At 33.8% G+C, this 24,235-nt stretch overlaps 1 non-coding gene across 1 annotated transcript; it reads left to right on the top strand.

Annotated features, from left to right (window-relative positions):
- The first annotated feature begins 937 nt into the window (after window positions 1-937).
- TRNAG-GCC (transfer RNA glycine (anticodon GCC)) lies at window positions 938-1,013 on the top strand. The gene has a single exon. It is a non-coding gene; the product is annotated as a tRNA-Gly (tRNA).
- Window positions 1,014-24,235: the final 23,222 nt, after the last annotated feature.

The raw sequence follows: 24,235 nt of genomic DNA on the forward strand, positions 1-24,235 counted from the left end.
AGAAAGCTGCTAAACATTTGTGTACAAGGTTTTATACGATTCAAAAATTTTATTGGTTTAAATAGTAGGTGTGTGTTTAGTTTCTTAGCTGTCATTTTAGATTTTCATAAGTAGCATACAAGTTATCCAGATTTTTCTTCATCCCTCCATCATTTGGTGTTCTCTTTATTTCTTATTTTAGATATTCTGATAAATGTGTAGGAATACTTTATTGTAGTTTTAATTGGTATTTTCTTAATGCCTAATTATTTTGAACATCTTTTTATGTACGTATTTACCATGTCTGTATTCTCTTTTATGAAATATTTCATAATTTTGGTAATTATATACTCAGAATTTTTATTTTGTATAATCAGAGTTCATTACATATTCAAGATACCAATATATATTTATTTTATTTTTTTTTCCTTTTTTTTTTAAATGTTTTTTTTTTTTTTTTGTACCCCTCTGAAGCTGGAAACGGGGAGAGACAGTCAAGACAGACTCCCGCATGCGCCGGACCAGGATCCACCCAGCACGCCCACCAGGGGAGACGCTCTGCCCACCAGGGGGCGACGCTCTGCCCCTCCGGTGCGCCGCTCCACCACGACCAGAGCCACTCTAGCGCCTGGGGCAGCGGCCAGGGAGCCATCCCCAGTGCCCGGGCCATCCCCGCTCCAATGGAGCTTTGGCTGCGGGAGGGGAAGAGAGAGACAGAGAGGAAGGAGGGGGTGGGGGTGGAGAAGCAAACGGGTGCTTCTCCTATGTGCCCTGGCCGGGAATTGAACCTGGGTCCCCCGCACGCCAGGCCGACGCTCCACTACCGAGCCAACCGGCCAGGGCCCCAATATATTTTTAGATATGTTGTTTGAAAATATTTTTTCTCAATCTGTAGCTTGTCATATTCACTTTTTTTCCCACAAAGCAAGGCTTGCTTTTTTATTAAAATTTTGATGCGGCCCTGGCTGGTTGGTTCAGTGGTAGAGCGTCGGCCTGCCGTGCGGAAGTCCCGGGTTCGATTCCCGGCCAGGGCACACAGGAGAGGTGCCCATCTGCTTCTCTACCCCTCCCCCTCTCCTTCCTCTCTGTCTCTCTCTTCCCCTCCTGCAGCCGAGGCTCCATTGGAGCAAAAGATGGCCTGGACACTGAGGATGGCTCCTTGGCCTCTGCCCCAGGCGCTAGAGTGGCTCTGGTCGCGACAGAGCGAGGCCCCGGATGGGCAGAGCATCGCCCCCTGGTGGGCGTGCCAGGTGAATCCCGGTCGGACGCATGTGGGAGTCTGTCTGACTGCCTCCCCATTTCCAGCTTCAGAAAATACAAAAAAAAAAAAAATTTAATGCAGTCCAATTCATCAAATTTTCCTTTTATAGATTGTCCTTTTGTTATCAAGTTTAACATCCTTTTTTCTAGTCATAGATTTAAAATATTTTGTCCTGGTGATTTTTTAAAAAACATTTTATTAGTTGCAGAGGAGAGGAAAGAGAGAGAGAGGGAGTGAGGAGCATTTGTATGTGCCTTAACTGGGCAAGCCCAGGGTTTCAAACTTGCGACCTTAGCATTCTAGGTCGATGCTCTATCCAGTGTATTCTAGGCCGATGCTCTATCCAGTGCTTCCCCACAGGTCAGGCTCTCCTGGTTGTTTATATAAATATCTTATGAATTTAAATTTTTCATTAAAGTATATATTTTAATGTAGGTTTGTGCAAGGTGTGAGGCTTATTGTCTAGGTCTATTTGTGGGTTATGTATTCTGTATCATTGTTCTTTGTATTCATACCTCATCATTACCACACAATCTTGATAATTCTGTAAATATGATGAGAATTGAAATCAAGTGGTTTCCTGATTCTTCTCACTTTATTTTATTCCAAAGCTTTATTTAAGTTATTTTAAATAAAATAATTTCTAGTTATATTGTATTTAGATATAAAATAATGTATTATATGTTTTAATTCATATAATTTAATTTTGATATAAAAATTTACTGTTAGTATATATAAATACTATTAATTATTTTGTATTTTTCATGTATTCTATAACCTTGCTAGACTCAGTAATTAGCTATAGAAGTTAAAAATATTTTTGTAGCCTGATCAGGAGGTGGCACAGTAGATGGAGCGTTCGACTGGGATGCCAAGGACCCAGGTTTGAGACCTCAAGGTCGCCAGCTTGAGTGCGGGCTCATCTGGTTTGAGCAAAAGCTCACCAGAGCTTGGACCCAAGGTAGCTGGCTCGAGCAAGGGGTTACTCAATCTGCTAAAGGCCCGTGGCCAAAGCACATATGAGAAAGCAATCTATGAACAACTAAGGTGTCACGGTGCACAATGAAAAACTAATGATAGATGCTTCTCATCTCTCCGTTCCTGTCTGTCTGTCCCTGTCTATTCCTCTCTCTGACTCTATCTCTGTAAAAAAAAAAAAAAAAAAAAAAAAAATTAAAAAAATATTTTTGTAGATTATTTTGGATTATCTTCATAAGCAATCATATAACCCGCAAGTGAAAATAGTTCATTTTTTATTTTCTGATACAGAAAACCTTTATGTCTGTTTTCCCTTTCTTTAGCTAAATCTCATCTTTAAATTAAGTAAGAATGTTGATAGCTGACTACACTACTGTCACTTTCTTGAAATTAGTAATATATTTTGAAAAGTAGTCTCTGGATATTCATTTGCACTGGGCCCCACAAATTTTCTAGCCAGTCATATTTGTGATAAACATGATTATAGCTTAAGAAATAATTGACTTAAGTTAATATATTCAAGGCTTCTACAAGGAAAATGGATGCCTCATTTCCTTTGTGGCATTGATTTGCAATAAATGACAAATTTGGTAAATATTCTCTGATGTTTATAATTTCATTTTATTGTATATCTATAAAAATACAAGTTTCTGTGTATTCTTTTATTGATTTTAATACCAGTATAGCATCATCGATAATAGATATTTCAATTTACATTTAATTATGCATGGATTAGAAAATGACTGTTCAGAACATGGATTAAGTCCACAGTAATGTATGAATTTTATCATTATAGTACAATTTAATTATAAGTTTGAATTATTGAATTTTTGCTTGGGTAAACTAATTCCTCCATTACCAGTGGCAATGCAAATATATCATAATTAGAAGATAGAAGTAGGTAATGGAGATGTGTCTCATCAAATAATTATACCTATCAGTTTGATGAATCTTAAATGAAAATGTAGAAAATTATATCAGTTATAACAATATATTTTTATTTGCTTACTTTTCTACTTAAAATATAATAAATAGTCTAGTTTATGTTACATAAACTTTTTTTTCAATTATTCAGGAAAGTAAAAGAGAAATAAATACATTGTCACTATTAACATTAATTTAAGAACAGAAATTTTATACTTATTAAGATAATGTTGAGATTATGTCAATAAGAGGATCAAATTAAAGGTACACATTTCCCATCCTCCTACAGAAACAAAAATTTTCAGCCATCCACAGACAAAAGCGCCTTTGTGGGAGTCTTGGAACCCAGGAAAAAGGTTGTACATCCCTGCTGGAACCCAAGATGAAGAAGTCTCACTTTGAGGATGCAGCCTGTACCTTTGAGGTGGTCCTACCCACTGTGGTAGGGTCCAGCTGTGAACCTTACAGCAGCCTTGTGCCTCTATTGACTCTGCTCTAGTCTTACATGCCTACAGACCCTCAAGCAGCCTTGTAACCCAGCTGCAGCCTTGCTCAACTGTGGTCCTAAGGCTGTTCTCTCAGACTGGACCTAACAGACGGCCTTTAGCTGCCAAATCCAGCCTCAAGACTGAAGAGGTGCCTGCTCCTTCAAGTGCATAGACAATAACATAAGGCTACATGTATCATGAAGAATTAGACAAATATTATACCAACAAGACAAACTATTATTATATCTTTACATTAGAATTTGTTTAATTTATATCACCTGTAATAATGACACATACTCTCTACTATAGTTTATATCATAATACAAAATTTATCAATAACTAAATTAGAATGATTGCTAGGCAAAAGAATATATATTTTAAATCTGTACCTGTTTTATTTTCGAAGCTCTTCATAAGTCACTATTTAGTTAAGCAAGAAGGTGATTCCAGTAATGTACTGCTCACAAAAATTAGGGGATATTCCAAAATGAATATGAAGCAATAAATAAAAAGAAGCATTTGATTTTTTTATTAAACAAGAACATCAGAAAAGCAAATGACAAATCCAAGAAAGTTGTTTGATTATGCAAATGAGATGCAAAACCAACTTTTTATTTCATTGGTAAAAATGCACTATACTAAAGGCTGAAAGTACTGGAGTATCTAAATGTTCCTTGATCCCCTAATATTTGTGAGCAGTGTCTTAATAATAAATATAGTTTATATATACCAGTAAGTGGACTCAGTTTATTGAGTATGAGGCACCATTTTACCTTCAAATATACCCATGTGCTATTATTATCTCTATTTTCTACTTTGAGTATCTAAAACCTATTAAATAAATTTCTAAAAAATTAAACCTATTAAATAGATTAACTAATGTTACTCTGCTTTTATGTAACTAGAAACCAGGCTTATTTGCTATAATAGACATGCTCTTAGCTACTTCATCTGTCTACCTTTAGTTGAGTCTTTCATCTATCTGCCCTCTAAAGGTATTTCACAATATTTTTAAAAAGACATGTTTTCTCAGTGAAACATATTATCTTTATTATCATGTAATATATAAAATAACACAGATTATTTTTTTAAAATTTTCATTCTGTACAATGAAAATCAACCTCAATCAGAGTTTTGAAGAACATAGAATTTGCCAGTTCCTAAGCATAAAAAGTCTATGAAAATAGCAGGACAGATATATATTATGGCATCACAATATAAGTGTTTGGGGTCTGGGTGCACTGCGTGCATTCTTTGGGTTTTTTTGTTTTGTTTTGTTTTGTGTCTGCCAGGGAAACTGAAATAACCTTTACATGTAATGGTTTATAATGTAGAACATGTTCTCTTTTTTCAAAGTTGAATATAAACAGTCCACATTTTATATCTATGCATTTTATTCTTGATATTATGATTCTTTTCAATAGAGAGTACTTACCAATCCCTTAGGTTATGATACAACTATAGTTATTAATGGTAATCTAACATAGAAACAATGACATTAATTCAGGAGTATAAAAGGTAACATAAATAAGGTTTTTATATATCACTTAGTTCTTATTTTCCATTTCCCTATGAATTAAACAGAGAGTAACCTCCACTAAACACACATATGCAAACAAAAATAAATAAATTTAAAATTTTGTCAGGCTATGCTTTAGTTCAGGGGTCGGGAACCTTTTTGGCTGAGATAGCCATGAACGCCACATATTTTAAAACGTAATTCCATGGGAGCCATACAATGACGCGTGTACATTACTCATTATCCAATAAAAATTTGGTGTCCCAGAGGACAGCTGTGATTGCCTACAGCCACCCACAACCATGAATGTGAGTGGTAGGAACTGAATGGATTGTAATACAGGAGAATGTTTTATATTTTTAACGTTATAATTTTTTTTATTAAAGATTTGTCTGTGAGCCAGATGCAGCCATCAAAAGAGCCACATCTGGCTCGTGAGCCATAGGTTCCCAACCCCTGTTTTAGTTAATATATCATGTATATAAGAACCACATAAAAATTAGTTAAGATTGATTTTTAGTTTGATTATTTAATACAACAAAGAAATAAATTTGAATTGTTACAACTATAAAACTCATAGAAATATGAATAGAAAGTCAGAAAAGTAAATCAATACTTCAAGAAGATATTAAGTTAATATATCATAAAAATCACATACAAATAAAATAACATTAAAAGTAACCAAAATTTATTAAGCGTTTAGAAACTTCCCTGGCTATCACATTAAAGATTAGCTTTGTAACATCACTCAGTATGTCAGTGGCAATTATTCTCTCTGGATATTGAAGAATTGAGGGGGGAAACCTAAATGAATTTTTATGGAATCAATCCAGTGGTGGGGTCAGCCAGTTTGCACCAGTTCAGCAGAACAGATACTTTAGTTTTTTGTTGAGTTTGGCAAACCAGTTGTTAAAATGGCACTTGTAATCAGGGTTCTCTCTAAGGTGAGCACCTGGGCAGCAGCCCAATGTGGAAATCACAAATGTATACATCCCTTACTCTTTTTTAACGTTCATCTACACAACAGCGTACTCTAAGTGCCCTTAATAATGCTCATTCCATTCATAGGTGAAAAATTTTGAGAGAACTATGCTTTTAGTATTTATTTATTCACTTCATAAAACTCACTATACCTTTGATAAAATACTATATTTTAATTCCCTTGCTTTATGACTTCAGTAAACAAATATATGACATAAAGAGAAAAAGTGCCAAACAAATAGGGACTGACAACTTGTATTGTTCTTTTCAGGTATTATTTAATATTTTATCACTAATATTTTGAAACTCTTTCTTATAACATAATCTAGTTTTGTGTACCTCTCTTATTGTTCTTATTTAAGTGTTAAATGAATGAAATAATAAACTACCTTTTACACTGACTCAATTTCTAAACCATTCTTATTTAAAAAGACACAATAAATATTAATGGTATCAAAACGTATGTTGTACATTGTTTTCAGCATGCCTGAAATAGAGAAAATTATAGTTCTATAAAAAATGGTATTTTGGGAGCAGGAACCATATTAACCTAAAATAAATCACAAGGGACTTACAGAATCTCATACATACTAAGCCTCATATTTTTCTGTTTAGTACAAAATTAGAAACAATTCAAGATGGTAAATAACACTATAAGTATCCCATGAACTTAGCTTTTTTTGTAAATGTTTCCTGATCATATCACATTTTTATATGTAAATTACTCATTGTTAATATTAAGGCACTATGCCTCCTTTTTGCCCTTAGAAAATTAAATCATTCAAAACTAATTTGAACTTTCAGAATTGTCCTTTATTTTAAAATCACACTGAAATTAACAGTACATAATACTGTGGTAGCCATCATGGAGATAAGGAAAAGGAGAGTTGATACATTTTTCATTTCATATTATATGTAGGATAGAGAAAGAAGAAAGTGATAGTAGCCCTTTATATAAATACAATTTGTATTTTATTTTCTTCTTTTTTTTTCTTCTTTTTCCAAACTTAGAAGCGGGGAAGCAGACAGACTCCACATACACCCGACCAGGATCCACCCGTAATGCCCACCAGGAGGCGATGCTCTGTGCATCTGGAGCGTTGCTCTGTTGTGGCTGGAGCCATGCTAGCACCTGAGGTGGAGGCCATGAAGACTTCCTCAGCACCCCGGCCTACTTTGCTCCAATGGAGCCTTAGCTGTGGGAAGTGAAGAGAGAGATAGGAAAGGGAGGGAGAAGGGTGGAGAAGCAGATGGGTGCTTCTCCTGTGTGCCCAGATCAGGAATTGAACCCAGGACTTCTACATACTAGGCTGATGCTCTACTGCTGAGCCAACCAGCCAGGACCTCTATTTGTATTTTAAAATAACTATTTTTCCTAAAAAATTGACTGAGTCAAGAAGAAACAAACAATAACAACAAACACAAGAGAACACCAACATTTTAGAGCAGAAATAGGATATGTAAGTAATTTCAAAGAGGAGAACACAAGTAATTTGTGTTTTTTTAAGTGAAATTATATGTAATCAATTTAATTTGATTGGCACTTGTTTAAAGTCATTATATGAGTAAACAATGGGGGAAAACAGTATTTGTTTCAAGAATAGATTTTTTAAAATATAAAAATGTACTAAATGCTGTATGGCATATTATACTTATGAAGGTAAAATTGCTTTTGTTAACATAAAAAAAAAATCTCAATGGCTTATTAAGTAGGAGAAACTCAGTGAGGAAGAACCATCAAATAGGTTTATTTTTTCTAATTTCTGGAAGATAACTTGAGCAGTGGTTTATAACTTTTCTTATCCCTGACAATGAATAGCCTAGTCACCTTATACTTTCTCAAGAATTAGAAAATTCAATCCAAACTTAATTTAAAAATTGATCTTATTTTTATTCAAAGAAATTATATTCCCAGTCAAATACATATTTCTTCCAAGGTCAGTGACCTGCTTTGGGATAATTTTTTTTTCATTTCTTTAGAACCACAAATATTTTGGTTTAACTCATTTGTGATTTGGTCTGAGAAAAGGAATGGAAAAAAAAAAAAAAAGCAAAACCTTACCTAACAAAGTAGTTATCAAAAATTAATCTTTATTAAATTATAACTACATTGCAGCATATTTTTTGTGTCAGTTTATCAGATACAACAAGATATTGTCTTTCACAACTTTAGGTAAAGATACACACATATAAATTTTTGTCATAAAGGCATGAAAAACTATTCAATAGATAATTTTAAAATAGTTTTGAGGCCTGCACTGGTTTTCAATTTTATTTGAAAATACATATTTCATTTTACTGTACTTGAGATTATTTTTAGTCAGAATAACATGAAATGGAAATATACTATATGTTAGTGGTTGATCTTATTACTTTACTGATAAATAATTTTATTTTATTTATATTTTGAAATTATTTTTATTAAATTTATAAATTTATTATGTTAACATTGATTCAAATATCCTATTCAATATAACACCCTCCCCCCCATCAACAACATTCCCCCAATGAGAAATAATTTTAAATGTAGTTTACACAATGTATTTTATTTTTTAATGAGAGGAGAGGAAGCAGAGAGACTCCTGTATGTGCCCTGACCAGGATCCACCCAGAAAGCCCACTAGGAGGCCATGCTATGCCCATCAGGGTCCCTTGCTCCATTTGCAACAAAGCCGTTTCTTAGCGCTTGAGGCAGAGGCCATGGAGCCAATCTCAGTACCCAGGCCCAACTCATGCCAATCCAGCCATGGCTGCTGCAGGAGGGGAGGAGAAGAACGAGAGATAGAGAGAGACGTGAGAGGGGTGGGGAGTGGAGAAGCAGATGGTAGATTCTCCTGTGTGCTCTGACCAAGAATCAAACCCGGGACTTCCACACACCTGGCAGATGCTCTACCAGTGAGCCAACTAGACAGGAATACTCACTGTATTATGTATAATTAATGAATTATCATATACATACTTTAAAAATGTGTTGAAATTAAATTATTACTTGGACATAAATTCATGAACTGACATTACTATTATAAATGGCATCCTTTTTCCATCAATCACTTAAACAGTGCAAATTTATTTTTACTCACATACCTTTTTGAAAATATGTTATAAAAGCAAATGGATCCTGACCAATCAGCGGCACAGTGGATAGAGTGTCAAACTGGGATGCTGAGAACCAAGGTTTGAAATCCCGAGGTTGCTGGCTTGAGCATGGGCTCATCCAGCTTGATTGCAGGCTCATCAGCTTGAGTAGAGGGTCACTGGCTTAACCCATGGTCACTGGCTTGAGCCCAAGGTCACTGGCTTGAGCCCAAGGTTGCTGGCTTGAGGAGGGGGTCACTGGCTCAGTTGGAGCCCTCCCTGCACCCCTCCCGCAGTCAAGGTACATATGAGAAAGCAATCGATTAACAACTAAAGTACAACAAGAAGCTGATGCTTCTTATCTTTCTCCCTTCCTGTCTGTCTGTTCCTGCCTGTCTTGCAAAAATAAAAAATAAAAAATAAAATGGATATTTTTTATTTTAATTCCAGGTAAATTGTTATTACTTTTGATATAGTAATATACCCAATATTAGATCTTTGTAGATATTATAATTGCATATTAAAATTCATATTTAACTTTATTAAATATACAAAATATTGAATATTTCTATTTAGAGTGGTACCTTGAGATACAAATTTAATTTGTTCTGTAACCAAGCTCATAAGTCAGTCGACTTGTATATCAAACTGCTAATACTGGACCCATGGACAACTAGCGGCATCTTCCCGAATCACGACTCATATCTCAAACAAAAATACGGACTGAGTGGCAGCTCATATCTTAAAAAAATTTGTGTGTTGGTCTGTTCTCCATTACCACTGTACATGAATGCATAAGCACTACTAACAGAATCAGAAGAACAGAAACATATTCAAATAAAAGTAGATCTGAAGTAAAAAGGAAAACAGCAAATTTTAGAAGACAACAAGTCCTTTCCCTTTGAAAGCACATTTTAAACACAGATTTCTGTTGTGTTTTAGATCTGAATCCTGCTACTGTTCTTGGTGTTCAGTTACATGTATGGTTTGAGTATTATGTATGCAAGGGCCTTCCTCAAATGACAAATTTGATAGTAAAAGTTACTTTTTATGTCCTCTAATTCTGCTGATTGACATTAGGCCTCTCGACTAACTCTTTTTCCTAGACATAACTATCCCATGATTGTTTACTAGGTATTATTTTGAGCAATTATTTCATAATTCATTGATGCCAATTGCCTTCTTTCCTCTTGAACTTAAGCTCATTCAGGAAGCCACTCTGACAAAACCTGTCAAGTACCTGATTATACTACTCAATCAGTGGAAGATAAATGTAAAATTCTCCTGTTTTAAGCCTATTTTAACTAACCTACTCCTTCAGACTTAAAGCTATTCTTATCATTTTTTATGTTTTTTTTTAAATTATCTTCTTTTTTCCACAATATTTATTAAATAATTTTTGTATGTATCATTCAATATCTACTATAAAATAGCCATATTCATGTTTGAAATTTATATTTAAAAGCCATTAAGTTGGTTTAACTCAACTCAACAATATTGTGTGTTTATTCTTAAAATATGCTTAATTTATACATTTACAAGTCATCTGTCCATATGACCCCAGGCTATATTATGTTCCCTGTTTCTAGATATTTTAATGTGAGCAAAAATATAAAGGAATTCAACTAGACTTAACAATTACTATAAACCTCTTAAGCACCAAGAACTATTTTAGATTATTTTTGTGTGACATCTCATTTAAACCTCATAGTAACCCCTTAGAAAGATATTCATGAAAAATTGAAATGCAGACACTTGCCTTAAGCTCATGGATTTTCCACTAGAAAATCTATTCAATAAGTGATTATAGAAAAATTTTCGATCACTCAGTATAAATTCTAAGTGCTATTTTCACAGATCATAAAAAAGAAAGACCTTTCTCTTGTTAAAACAAAACAGAACAGAACACTGGAGTCTCTTTCCAAGAATGAACTCTATAAGAACTGAGACAAAGTCTGGGGTTGAACTGAGTCGAGCAGAGGACTCACATGAAAAGGACTAAATTTTGGTCAAGGACAGAGTGTCATTCTGACAATCATTCAGCCCTGGGAGGAAAGTATCTCACAATAATGTTCAAAATGATTTCAGGAAATTTATTTCATCAAAATCTTAATACTCCAGTCAATGAACAGTCTCAAAAGACTCATTAATAATGGCAGAAATGTCAACACATTTGTGTGACATTTACTTTCAGATCAAGATCCCATTTGTATCTTTTTAAGTGACATACTAATAAAGGAAGCTTAACTGTATATATTTAAGAGAGCTTGGCTTAGACTCATTTGTAACTTGTTTGCATTTTAGTCATAATGAACTAAATATAATACACTTGTATTTTCAACTCTATGGTAAAATAAAGGGCTTGAGGTAGCAAGCAGTGACTTATTCATGAAGCAAAGTCTTCTTTTATTCTCTAGTGTAAACCTAATGAGAGAATTGCTTTCTCTGCAGTAGAATGAATTGAAGGTCATCATCAATTCTGTTTACTCCCAGTGCAAGTGACTCCATTGCTTGTAAATAATTCATGATACTATGTTATAAATAACATTTTATGTAAAAGAAAACCCTGCCCGGGTTTACTAAGTGTTTCTTTAATCTTTAGAACTATATCAATTCAAATAAATTCCACCTTTCCATACAGCTTTAGCTCAGTCTCATAAAATTTTCTTTCTGAATCCTCACTATGAAAAAGATGGGCTATCTTACTGTTGAAATATAAAGGGCTTATTGTGTACAGGTAAATTGGGATTAATTACATTTTGTTATTTTTAAGATTTCTCAAAGAAAGAAAATGTAATGCATGAGATATTTATCTGGATAACTGGAATAGTAATGTGGGTTAAAAAAATAAAATATATACCAAGTTGCATAAAAGAAAAATCAAAAAGCAATCCCCATAATCCATTCAAACTTGTTATTTTTCTCTTTTCAAAACACTGAATAAATAGATTTTGGAAAAATGTTTTATTTTGCTGTATTTTCCCTTCTATTAAAATGATATTTTCAAGATGCTTCTAAAATTTGGAGTATTTTGCCATAAAATTCATATTTACTACTATTATAAATATATAATTGCAATTTCATAAATAAAAGAATTTATAGTTTCTTACTTTGAAAATTACTTTTAAAAATACTAAAAATATTGTACCAAATTTTACATTTCAAAATTTATTTCATTGGTTTGTCTCAAATAGTATTTAAAATAAGTAAGGTTTATTATAATTCAGTTTTATCCAGAAAAAATAAATATTTAAAGAAATAAGTCCATTTAATAGCATACAGAGTTACGTGTTTCACTGCATGTGATATTTCAAAGTTTAGATATGTAAATATATGCACTTCTTATAGTCTGTTAAAACATTTGAAATTTCAAATATGTGCCTATCAAGATATCAAGCTACATATATTTTTCTTTTATCATCTATCTGTATGATGAGGGCTTTCTGAGAAAACAAATCAAAACAAAACAAAACAAAAAATGGCAGCCTAGATTAAGAAATGTTCAATGGCAAAATTCCCTTGGAAGTGAGGTTTTCCTCAGAATCATCACATTTTAAGGACAAGAGCTGGAACCATAGGTTCACTTACAGTGCAATCTTTCTTATCTCTCCTAGAGCCAAATCCTCTCACCAAAGATGGTTGAAGGTCACTCTTATTCTCTTTTGATGGCTACTTTGCAAGTAACTCCAAGGTTTATAACTTCATGTTATTTTCTGCAATACAAATTTTCCACTATCTGCACATTTTAGTTTGTTTCCCATATGCAATGCCTCACAGGGCAACATGAAATATCTGCCCATTTGTTTACTTTTTTTATTTCATTCACCAGCATTTTTTAGTTTTCCTCATATATATATTTTGTACATAGTTTCTTAAATTTTCACTTTTTGGGATGCCAATGTAAATGATTTGTTTTTAATCTGATATTCCACTTGGTCATGTTGGCATACAGAAAAGATATTGAATTTTGTATAATAACTTTGAATCCTACAATCTTTTTAGAATCACTTATTAGTTCAAAGAAGTAAATAAATTGACAGACATTCCATGTTCATTAATTGGATAACTTATTATTAGGATGTCAACAAACTGATTCTAAGGTGTATATAAGGAGCCAAAAGACCCAAAAAGCTAACATAATATTGAAGGAGAAAAACTTGGAGGATTGACATCACCCAACTTCAACTCAGTGATAAAGAATACACAAATAAATCAACAGGACATAAAAGAGCTCAAAAACAGAGTCACATAAATATAATGAATTAAATTTGACAAAGTAGTAAGGGAATAAAATGGGGAAAAAAACCCAGTAATTTCAACATATGTTGGATATTAACATGCTTAAAGTGAATCTAAATGCTGACCTTAATGCCCTTAACAAAATTAAGTCAAAATGGATCATCAAAGATACAAGATGCAGTAGAGAAGGTGCAAGTTAATCTCACCACCTCCAAGGACAAAACAGAATTACAACTAAATTATGGAACAATTAACCTGAATAATTTACTAAAGGCTCAATGAGCAGAAAACTTATTACTAAAGATTTACAGAAGAAGCCACATGAGACTGGTAGGAAGGGTAGAGACAGAAAAAGGGCTGACCCTATTCCCATGAGCAGAAGCTAAGAATCATGAAGAATATCTCATTTGAAAAGATCCCCTTTGCTGAGGGATGGGACTCAATTCCACACCAGGGTCCCCAGCCCAGAGCCCCAGAGCCAGGAAGAAGTGCCTACATAACATCTGACTATGAAAATCATCAGAGACTCAGTACACTGAGGATTCTTCTAGAAACACAGGCACCTTATTAAAGGGCTAGTGCACAAAATCTTCATCTGTAGCCACTATCCTTGGAGTCGAGAGTATGGAATGTGGTTCTGAGCATACTGGAATTATACAGAAACAGAATCGGTTTTGTGGCTTTGAGAAGAGGGCTGAAAAGGCAGCTACAAAGTTTCCTGTGCTAAGTTTCTCTCCGTCATTGCTCCCTACTGAGTGGTGTGGCTATACAGTGAGAACCATTCCCCCCCCACCTCCCATCCCATGTCCAGCTGGTGCCTTGCCTCATGGGATACCAGCCCACTCCATTGGCTCCACCATGCTGATCTTACTCCCCGTGGAGAAGCAAGCTAGCTACTGCCAGCCTTAGCTCAAGGTTCACATTTTCAGGAAAGGCTCTTGATGAGGTACAGGCCCACTCAGAGAGTGGCAGAAATGCCACTCTAGGTCCTTCTATCAATTTTATCTTGGGTAGAACAGTTGTATCTTGTTTTTACAATATATGTATTACTTAATTTATAAACGCAACATCTTCTTGGCATTCCCTGAGTATGGTCTTTCAGGTTGTTACAATATTGTAATCTTTAAGTTTCTTTAATGTGTCTCAATTGCCTATACTCTAGTCGGTTTTTGTTATTGTTTTTAACTTGGCCTTTCTCATTTATGTTTTTTTTTTCTTAACTTCCTGATTTGGTTAAAATCTCAGGGAATTAAAAGCTGTAAAGCTGTGCAATTTTATTTTGTGGCTATATATTCAAGCTAATAGTTTTAGATTTTTTTTTAGATATTTGTTCAGTATACAGTATTAAGAAAGCACTTGTAGTTCTTTTCAGAGGTTTATTCTACCTGCTTGAATAGGTGAAAAAAAAATTCCAAGATGGTACAGTTGTATATTTTCAGGCCATCAATTAATCTAATTTTTGATGTTCTTGTCCTAGTCATCCGTTTTTCCCTATCTGAGTTCTCTGAACTCAAAAGATCTCTGTTTAACTATCATATTGATTAGCTATCATCTATCTCCTTTAAAGAAAGGATTCTTATGGAAAAACCAGAGCCACAATATTTCCACCTCTATAATCCTAAAACACAATCCTATAACTTGTTTTGTAGAATTTTTTGTAAACTGTCAATAGTTGAAAACTTCAAAGAATATTTCCATGTGTAAGATACTATTTTTGTATTTTTCACTCCTTAATATGTGAAAGAAAGCCTTTAGATATCTATAAATTTTGGAATGAAATATAAGTGGTGTGTATGTGTGTACCATTTGGAATTTCTGACATTTCAGTAGTTGCAAAGAACTAGAACATTTTATTTAATTTTAGTCAAAGACTGCTAATTCAGGCATATTTGTATTTTTAAATATATTTTTCTACTTAAAATAAATCATCTCTGCAAATCACCTCTAAATTTACTGATATTATATAATAAGTATTCAATGACCAGAAGATGCTGAAAAGAGAGGTTTATTTCCTTAATGGAAAAGAAATAAACTTTTTACATATTCAAATATACACAGAACACAAAGGAGTAGTTGCAGGGAGGAGGAAAACAAACTGTTTTCATTGACCCAAATTTGATCTTTTGTCAGCAATCTCACCGTGGTTTTCAACAGTGAAATGTTACTGTCCAGAACATTATCTATCAAAATATTTCAACTGGTTGGTATTTTTTTTGTTTCACTTTCACTTCAGTAAAATGTATGACCCAACTGACAGTAATAAAATAAACTCTGTAAAATGATCAGTGCCTATTTGATCTTAAGAAAGGATTGCATTAACTGAACAGTGACTTCGTTCACTGGGAAATGCAATTTATCATTCATCTTGAAAGGTTAAAAATAGGCGACTGTATATAAATGTGAAAGAAGAAATATTTGGTTGGAGATTCATAACAAAATTCAACTCTTTGCACTTGCTCTCAAAGATGAAAGAATGATGAGGTGCATTTAAATGTCAGCAGAGTTAAAGTCATTCTTGGACTAAACATAATAGGTCTGAGTGTTCATATCAAAATGAAAAGTTGAATTATGTATTCTGCTGAATAAGAACATACTTTTAATTATAATTTCAAAATATTGTATTTGGAAATTAAGCACTGATATGCTGGTAAAGGCCTAAAAAGAGGGTCTCCTTGCAGAGGTAGAAAAAAGCCTTGATTGAAGAGTTTGTAAACTGTCAGGATGAAAATACTCTGTCGCTGATTTCATCTGCTTAAAGGCCCTCACTGAATGCAAATGGAGAAGAAATGCTGCTAAGAGGCTCCATGAGCCACTGTAAGCTGTCTCTCTCAAACAACTACTCTATGGTAGTTATGATGAAATATGATGCTGAAGATTGCATTTATATAATCTCTTCTGCCTATAAATAATTATGCCATTATAGATAAAAAAAATGTAATCCTTTAAAAAATATGATTGCTTCTGCTTAATCATTGCTTATTTCTATGAGAAGTTTGATTCATAATCATATCCTTATTTAAATGCAGAAATATTCCCTGACAGGATAGCTTGGTTGGTTGGAACATTATCCCAAAGCACTGATGTTGCCGGTTCGATCCCCAGTCAGAGCACATATAGGAAAAGATTAGTGTTCATTTCTTTCTGTTCCTTTTTTTAAAAAAAAAAATTTATTGATTTAAATTTATTGTGTTTACATAGATTCAAGTGTCCCACCAAATATATCTCCCTCTCCCTTACCCCCGTATTCCCCTTGATACCCCCCTTTGCCTCTCCCCCAACAACGTCTCCCCTTCCCTTCAGAATTTGCTGTCCTGCTCCCTATAACTCTCTGTTATGTATATATAGTTTCATCAATCTATTTCCCTTCTCTGATCCCATCCTCTCATCCCCTTTCCCTCTGACCGCTTTCCCTCTGGTCCCTATGATCCCGCCTCTACTTCTATTCCATTCCTTAGTTCACATTGTTCATTAGATTCCTCATATGAGTGAGATCATATGATATTCTTCTTTTTCTGCCTGGCTTATTTCACTTAGCATAATAGTCTCCAGGTTCATTCATGTTGTCGTAAAAGTAAGATTTCCTTCTTTTTCACAGCCACATAGATTCCTGTATGCACCTAGACTGGGATGCACCCTGAAGTCCCATTAGGGGTGATGCTTTGCCTACTTGGACATTGCGTATATGTACCACTGTGTATATGTACCACTGCTTTTTAATCCACTCATCCACTGATGGACACTTGAGCTGTTTCCAAATCTTGGCTATTGTAAACAATGCTGCAATAACATGACGGTTCATTTCTTCTTTTGAACCAGTGATTTAGTATTCTTGGGATATATTCCTAAAAGTGGCATGGCATAGCTTTCTATCTTGACAAAATCCATAAATAAAATCTCACTAAATAAATAAATAATGTAGAAATATTAGTATATTATACTATTGCTCAAATAAAATATAAGATTCTCCTTTCCAAATGTTTACTACAAATCTTGAAATGTGCTTGGAGTCAACATTTCTTTCTGGTGTAAATTCATACAATAAATGGACATTTTGATTTTATTTCTGAAATACACTTTAAAATATTTTTTTAAGTGTAGTATTCGGAGAGCTCTCTTTTCTCTCATTATTTTGCCTTATTTTCAAAAGAATCATACTTATCATCACTATAATAACATATGTTCTTTAGGATCATTATAGTTGTTTCTGCTATAAAAAACATTTGGGAAATAAAATAAAAATACCTATTACTGAGTAGGGTAGAGGACAGAGAAGAGAATAACATATCTCTCCTATTTCTATCTCTTGTATCTTTAGAATACTAGTGTTTTTTGTGTATTTGTTTTGTTTTGGAGTGTATGTGTGTACATAGTGTGATATGTTCAAGTATATATAAGTTGAAAGATCTGTGTGAAGAATTCTAGTAATTTACCAAATATATGATTCTAAATCTTCGTCTATCCATCTAACCATACAACCATCCAATTATTCACTCATTTATATATCCATCTACTCATTGATGGTCATATATAAATTAAAGTTTAAATATTAAAGTATTAAATATTTGTGTGAAAATTATAAATCATGTGCAGAGTAATAAGAGATGTTAAAGAGGAAAATATATTTTGAAAAACATTTGTGTTTACAGTTGATAAAATAGTTTAAACTATTAGAGTCATAAGTTATTAGCTAAAAAATTTCATTAATCCAAACATAAAGAATCTAAAATATTAAAATTTTGTTGAGAGATTAAAAGGAATAAACTATAAATGAAAATGAAACCTCAGTAATGTAAGTTTTTCATACACACGATTTTTGGGATATTAGAAGAAAATATTTGAACAAATTTTGGAAACATGATAGTCGATGATAACCACAGTACTCATACTTCTTTAACATAGAATCTTGATGAGGAACATTTATGTCATCTTTCTCTACATCTCTCAGGTTTTCTCAACGGAACAGACATGAAAACGAGCTCCTTGTGGCAGGGAGTAGACATTGAGCATACATAGATTATTGTTTTCTATGTTTGCCTATCATGCCCTTCGTAACAATAGAAGATTTCACTACTCTTGCTTTTATGTGAAATAGATGTAGGTATAAACAAAAGCAGATTTTTGGAATTACATCCAGAAGCTGTTTCTCTCTGTCTCCATAATGTGCCTTGATAAGGATGAGTCAAAGGCAGAAATTGGTAGCAAATTTGAGTGGTCTAACTTGGTAAAGACCTACAGTATATCCTTGTGTGCTTTTAATCGAAAAAGATAATATTTTGAATGCTTCTTTTTTTTTTAAAACTATTCTTTTTTTTTAATTTTTATTTATTCATTTTTAGAGAGGAGAGAGAGAGGGAGAGGAGAGAGAGACAGGGGGGAGGAGCTGGAAGCATCAACTCCCATATGTGCCTTGACCAGGCAAGCCCAGGGTTTCGAACCGGCGACCTCAGCATTTCCAGGTCGACGCTTTATCCACTGCGCCACCACAGGTCAGGCGAAAAAGATAATATTTTAATATTCATCAATCTGACTTTTTTATAACCAATTTGAAATTAAGAGGTAAAGGCAGCATTATTTATAGCTATTTCAAGAATTAAGCAATGATTTTGAGCAAATACCTTATATGCAGTTGGACTGTAGATTTCAGTGAGCTCAAGAATCGTGGCCCAAGTCAGATTACATATGTGGTTTAACACATTTATTAGTTTGGGAGCAGTTTTTCCTAATATGTGTCACTTAAAAACATTCCATCCAAGATATCTGTTTGACCCAATGGGACATCACACAGAATGCCTTCATTCAGCAGATAAGATAAAAACAGTAAGATTTTCCCTGGTAGTCAACAAAAAGAAGCACTCTGGGCCATCAAAGTTAAATTAAATATGCATTGCAAAATGTAAACACACATTCTGACGTGGTGGTAATAATCTAAAAGTTCCATAGCATTGTAAAATAAATCACTACCCCGATAAGTTGATACCTTAGAGAAAACTTATAAACTCAGTCTTCTTTGTTTAGAATCTATCACTTCTAATATCAAATAATTATAGTCATTTCAAAAGTTTCAAGTTATGCTTGATTTTTATCTACTAATATTTTGTTTTCAACTTTATGTATAGGTGACATTGCTACCAATCAAAAAAAGCAAAATCTATAGCATAGTAATTAAGCGCATTCAAAACTGATAACTATATAGTGACTGATGAATACATTCAGGAAATGACATGCAGGAGTGAAGTCAAACAGCATCTAAAAATTTTAAAATAATTTAAATATATCTGAGTTACAAACAGCTACAGATTTAAAAACAATTTTTAAAAGGGAACATTTTGGTATATTACATAAATTATTCATGAAATACAAACTGAGTGTTCTCATGGAATAGTTCATGAGTATGCAGTATTTTGTGCCATTTCTAAACAACACACAAAGCCCCTCTTATAGATGCTCCTTCTTTACTTCTGTTTTGTACATTTTTTACCTAACTCAGACACCTAAATGCAAAATTATAGCCAGTGACATTCTCTGAAATAAAAAAATTCCTGGTTTAATATAGATCCATGACTGACTACAAACAAATATTAAGTCCTAAAATTAATTTTAAAAACATCATTATATAGTAGGAAATACCTATCTGTACACCTTACTAATCATTAGTGTTATCTCTACAGAAAACCAATCCTGACAGATGTGTGAAGATTCAGGCAATCAGATCACTGTCTTGTTTGCACACAGGAGGTAAAAAACAAAGGTAAATAACCAATGACTTCCAACTAAGTGATTGTTAGGCCTACAGTGTTTTTAATGTGTCTCTACTAAAAGTAGACAGAATGGCTTGGACAGAAAAACGAGTTGACAAAAAACTAACCAACTGTTACCAAAAATCATTTCAAGTATTACCTGTGTCATATTTTTTGTAAGATAACTTAGTTTAGTGTGTAGCAGTTTGTCCTAATATGGCTCTCTGGCTCAGCAAAAGCCTTTACCCTGGCTTTGGCAATTGATTCGAGTCTCTAAATTCTTCTTAAAATCTCAGATGAGCTTCAGCATCATCATACTCCTTTAGACATACTAGCAAAAATTTGATCAAGCACCATCCACAGGGTTCGAGCCAATATCCACTCTTGTCTAATCCTACACCCTCCCCACTTCACCATTTTACTCTCCTGGACTTATCTATTTCTTAATACAATATTCTTCACTCTTGTGGCCCCCTACAAAGGAGTGATAACTGCTTGTAGTTTTCTTCAATTTCGGTTACCTCGGTGATGACATTACCCTCTAATATTTTATATTTTGTCCCACCTTGTAGATATAAACTTTCTTGGTCCACATATAACCTTCAACCCTTCTGAAGATACTATTGTGCCCTGAATGTTCAATGACCTCTCCTAAAGTAGTCTACTAAGACTATTTTCCCTTAAATTTTCCGATTCAAACTCTTTTAAATCTATGAATAAATTTTCCAACAGCTGTGAGCTTTCCAAATTTTGGTTATTTCTTCATTACTTTCTTGAACTAATTTTTTCCATGCCAAATATTTATGATTTCATCTTTGATAAAAAAATAAAATCATTCTATAAATACACACCTATTCTAATATATTTCAAAATATATTATTTATCCCACTAAAATATTCAGGGTTTAAGTGAATGTTAAAAATAGTGTGTGGGGCCAGCTGAGTACTGGAAATATCGAGGGAGTAATCTGTCAAGTAGGATTATCTAATTATTCTGCTGTACTCCTGAAACTAATACAAAATAATATTACGTATAAGCTATAAGCTCTAATTGAAAAAATTAATATAGTAGCAACATCAAAAATGATATTTTGCAAGATTATTTTTAGAGATCATTTTTAACATTCAATTATTATTATTATTATTATTATTATTATTATTTTTTGTATTTTTCTGAAGCTGGAAACGGGGAGAGACAGTCAGACAGACTCCCACATAAGCCCGACCAGGATCCACCCTGCACGCCCACCAGGGGCGATGCTCTGCCCACCAGGGGGCGATGCTCTGCCCCTCCGGGGTGTTGCTCTGCCGCAACCAGAGCCACTCTAGCGCCTGGGGCAGAGCCCAAGGAGCCATCCCCAGCGCCCGGGCCATCTTTGCTCCAATGGAGCCTTGGCTGTGGGAGGGGAAGAGAGAGACAGAGAGGAAGGAGGAGGGGGTGTGGAGAAGCAAATGGGCGCCTCTGCTATGTGCCCTGGCTGGGAATCGAACCCGGGTCCCCTGCACGCCAGGCCGACGCTCTACCGCTGAGCCAAGCGGCCAGGGCCTTAACATTCAATTAGAATAAGGAGTAATCAACTCACAGACTGAGCTACAAGTTTATAAATGGGGGAAAAAGCTTACTTCCAGAAGTAAGTCATGTCACATTCTTTTAAATACATCTGTTTAAAAAGGAAAATATAATTTAAAATACTATTAAAAGTATTATGTTTTAATATTTTTTATATTATAATTCTATAGAGACAGTCTGGAAAATATATAGGTTTACATTTTCTATTTCTTTTTAATAGAAGAGTGCATTTTTCCCTATATCATCCTCAAGAAGCTATGCCCAAAATAATATCAGTATTTGTTTTTATCTGGGATCCATGCTTTCGAAAGCAGAAATGGTATGTGATAGATTTATGGGAAAGGAGCTGAATGGAAAGCTTAACCAAAATACGGTATCATCTTGGTTTTAGAAGCATCAGCATCTATAAACTATTCTAAAAATTTTTTAAAGTCCTTTAAATTTGCTAAAAACTTCTTTTCAACAACTGTTTTAAGTAAAACACTATCATCTCAGATATGTAAAAATGTAAATTTGACTTTGAAGTCTGAATAGTATATAGCAAATGAAAAGAAATTTTAAGACTTACTTTACTTAAACATATAAAAAGAACTAACATTTAATGAATTCCTACAATGATTCCTGCACTCTGTCAGCTCTGATTAACTTCCTTAGAAATCTCTAAAACTTTTCTTATTTGCAATTTAGAATAAGAATTTCAATAAACACAGTACTCTGAATATTATAATTGTGGATCACCATGTAAAACATGTAATGTAAAAATAGAAAGTGTTTTTCCCTCTTAGCAATTCATATGTAAGTTAGAAATTTAGAGATGCAATTTTCATGCAATAACTTTAACACATAATTTATACTAAACAATTATGTATCTGTCATATAGTTGAACCTGCATATATATTACATAACATATATAAAATACAATAGGTCTTTCTCTAGCTGGTTGACATATGAAATATTCTATGAGACCCTCATTGAGGGAATAAAAGGTTCATGTTTATCCAACTATTAATTCATATTTCTACCTCCTATTATGTAGGAGGCTCTCTGTTAACTTCAGAGGATGGGGGTTGATTTTTAAATATTGATATGACCAACTATCAGAATTCTACTTCTTGACAAAGTAACAAGGAGACAATTACTTACATACTTACAAACATACTTACACACACACACACACACACACACACACACACACATGTATATATATATATAAATAGAGGTATAGAGGACAAACATAAGCCCATATTGAAGCATATATCAAAAAAGGCAAATTTTAGCTACAACATAATTTTCAATGTTGCTATATACTAAGAGTAGGCAAACATTTTCTCTCAAAGGCCAGAGAGTAGATACTGATATTTTTAGCTTTTTGGACCATACAGTCTCTGTCACTACTCAACTCTGTTAGCACAAAAACAGGCCATACACAATGTGCAACCAAATGAGCATGACTGTACTCCACTAAAAATTGGTTTATGGGTACTAAAACAAAGTGTCATATAATTTCACATGTCACAAAATACTGTTCTCCTTTTGACTTGTTTCAATTTTTATACATGAAAAAGCTCTTTGTGTGGCTCATGGATCACACAAAAACAGATGGCAGACTGCCTTTGGCCCATGTGTAATCATTTGTTGACCCCTGTGCTATACACCATGACTCAGGAAGATAAAGAGAACTCTTTATTACATACATACATATAAAAAATGAAGAAATTTAGAGATGTTAAAATGTCTGCCAGAGACGTTAATTAAAAATTATTATAATATATCACAATTTCTTATAACACTACTTCCACTAATATATTCATTTATTATTCATTCAACCGTTAAGTCATGAACTTGGCAACATGTACTTGATGCAGTTCTACATGCAGGCATTACAGCAAGAAACTGAACAGGCTTAACTCCTTACTCTTATGAAGTTTATATTACACTACAAATTTGGCTAGTTTTTAAATGTCTTATTACTCGGGATTTCCTTAAATGAGAGTAATGATACAGAATAAACACAAAGTAAAAACAGAACCCACTGAATTTATTTTTTTCCCTAGTCATAAAAGGTATTATTTTCAACTACAGATAGTATAGAGAGGATATAGCAAATACCCAATGATGTACACTCTTGCATGAATGGTGGTGGCACAGTGGATATAGCTTTCACCTGGAACACTGAGGTTCCAGGTGCAAAACACCAATGTTACCGGCTTGAGTGTGGGCACATCAGCTTGAGCACAGGGTCCCTGGTTAGTGCACGGGATCATAGACAAGATCTCATAGTTGCTGGCTTGACTCCAAAGATTGATTGCTTGAAGCCCAAGGTCACTGGTTTAAACAAAAAGTTACTGGCTTGAGCAAGGGGTCACTGACTTAGCTTGAGTCTGCCCCTTTTATCCCCCCCCATCAAGGCACCTATGAGAAGCAATCAATGAACAACTAAATTGATGCTTCTCATCTCCTTGCCATTCTATCTAACTCTCTTTCT

This window comes from Saccopteryx leptura, chromosome 1, assembly GCF_036850995.1.
Source record: "Saccopteryx leptura isolate mSacLep1 chromosome 1, mSacLep1_pri_phased_curated, whole genome shotgun sequence".
Classification (NCBI taxonomy): Eukaryota; Metazoa; Chordata; class Mammalia; order Chiroptera; family Emballonuridae; genus Saccopteryx; species Saccopteryx leptura.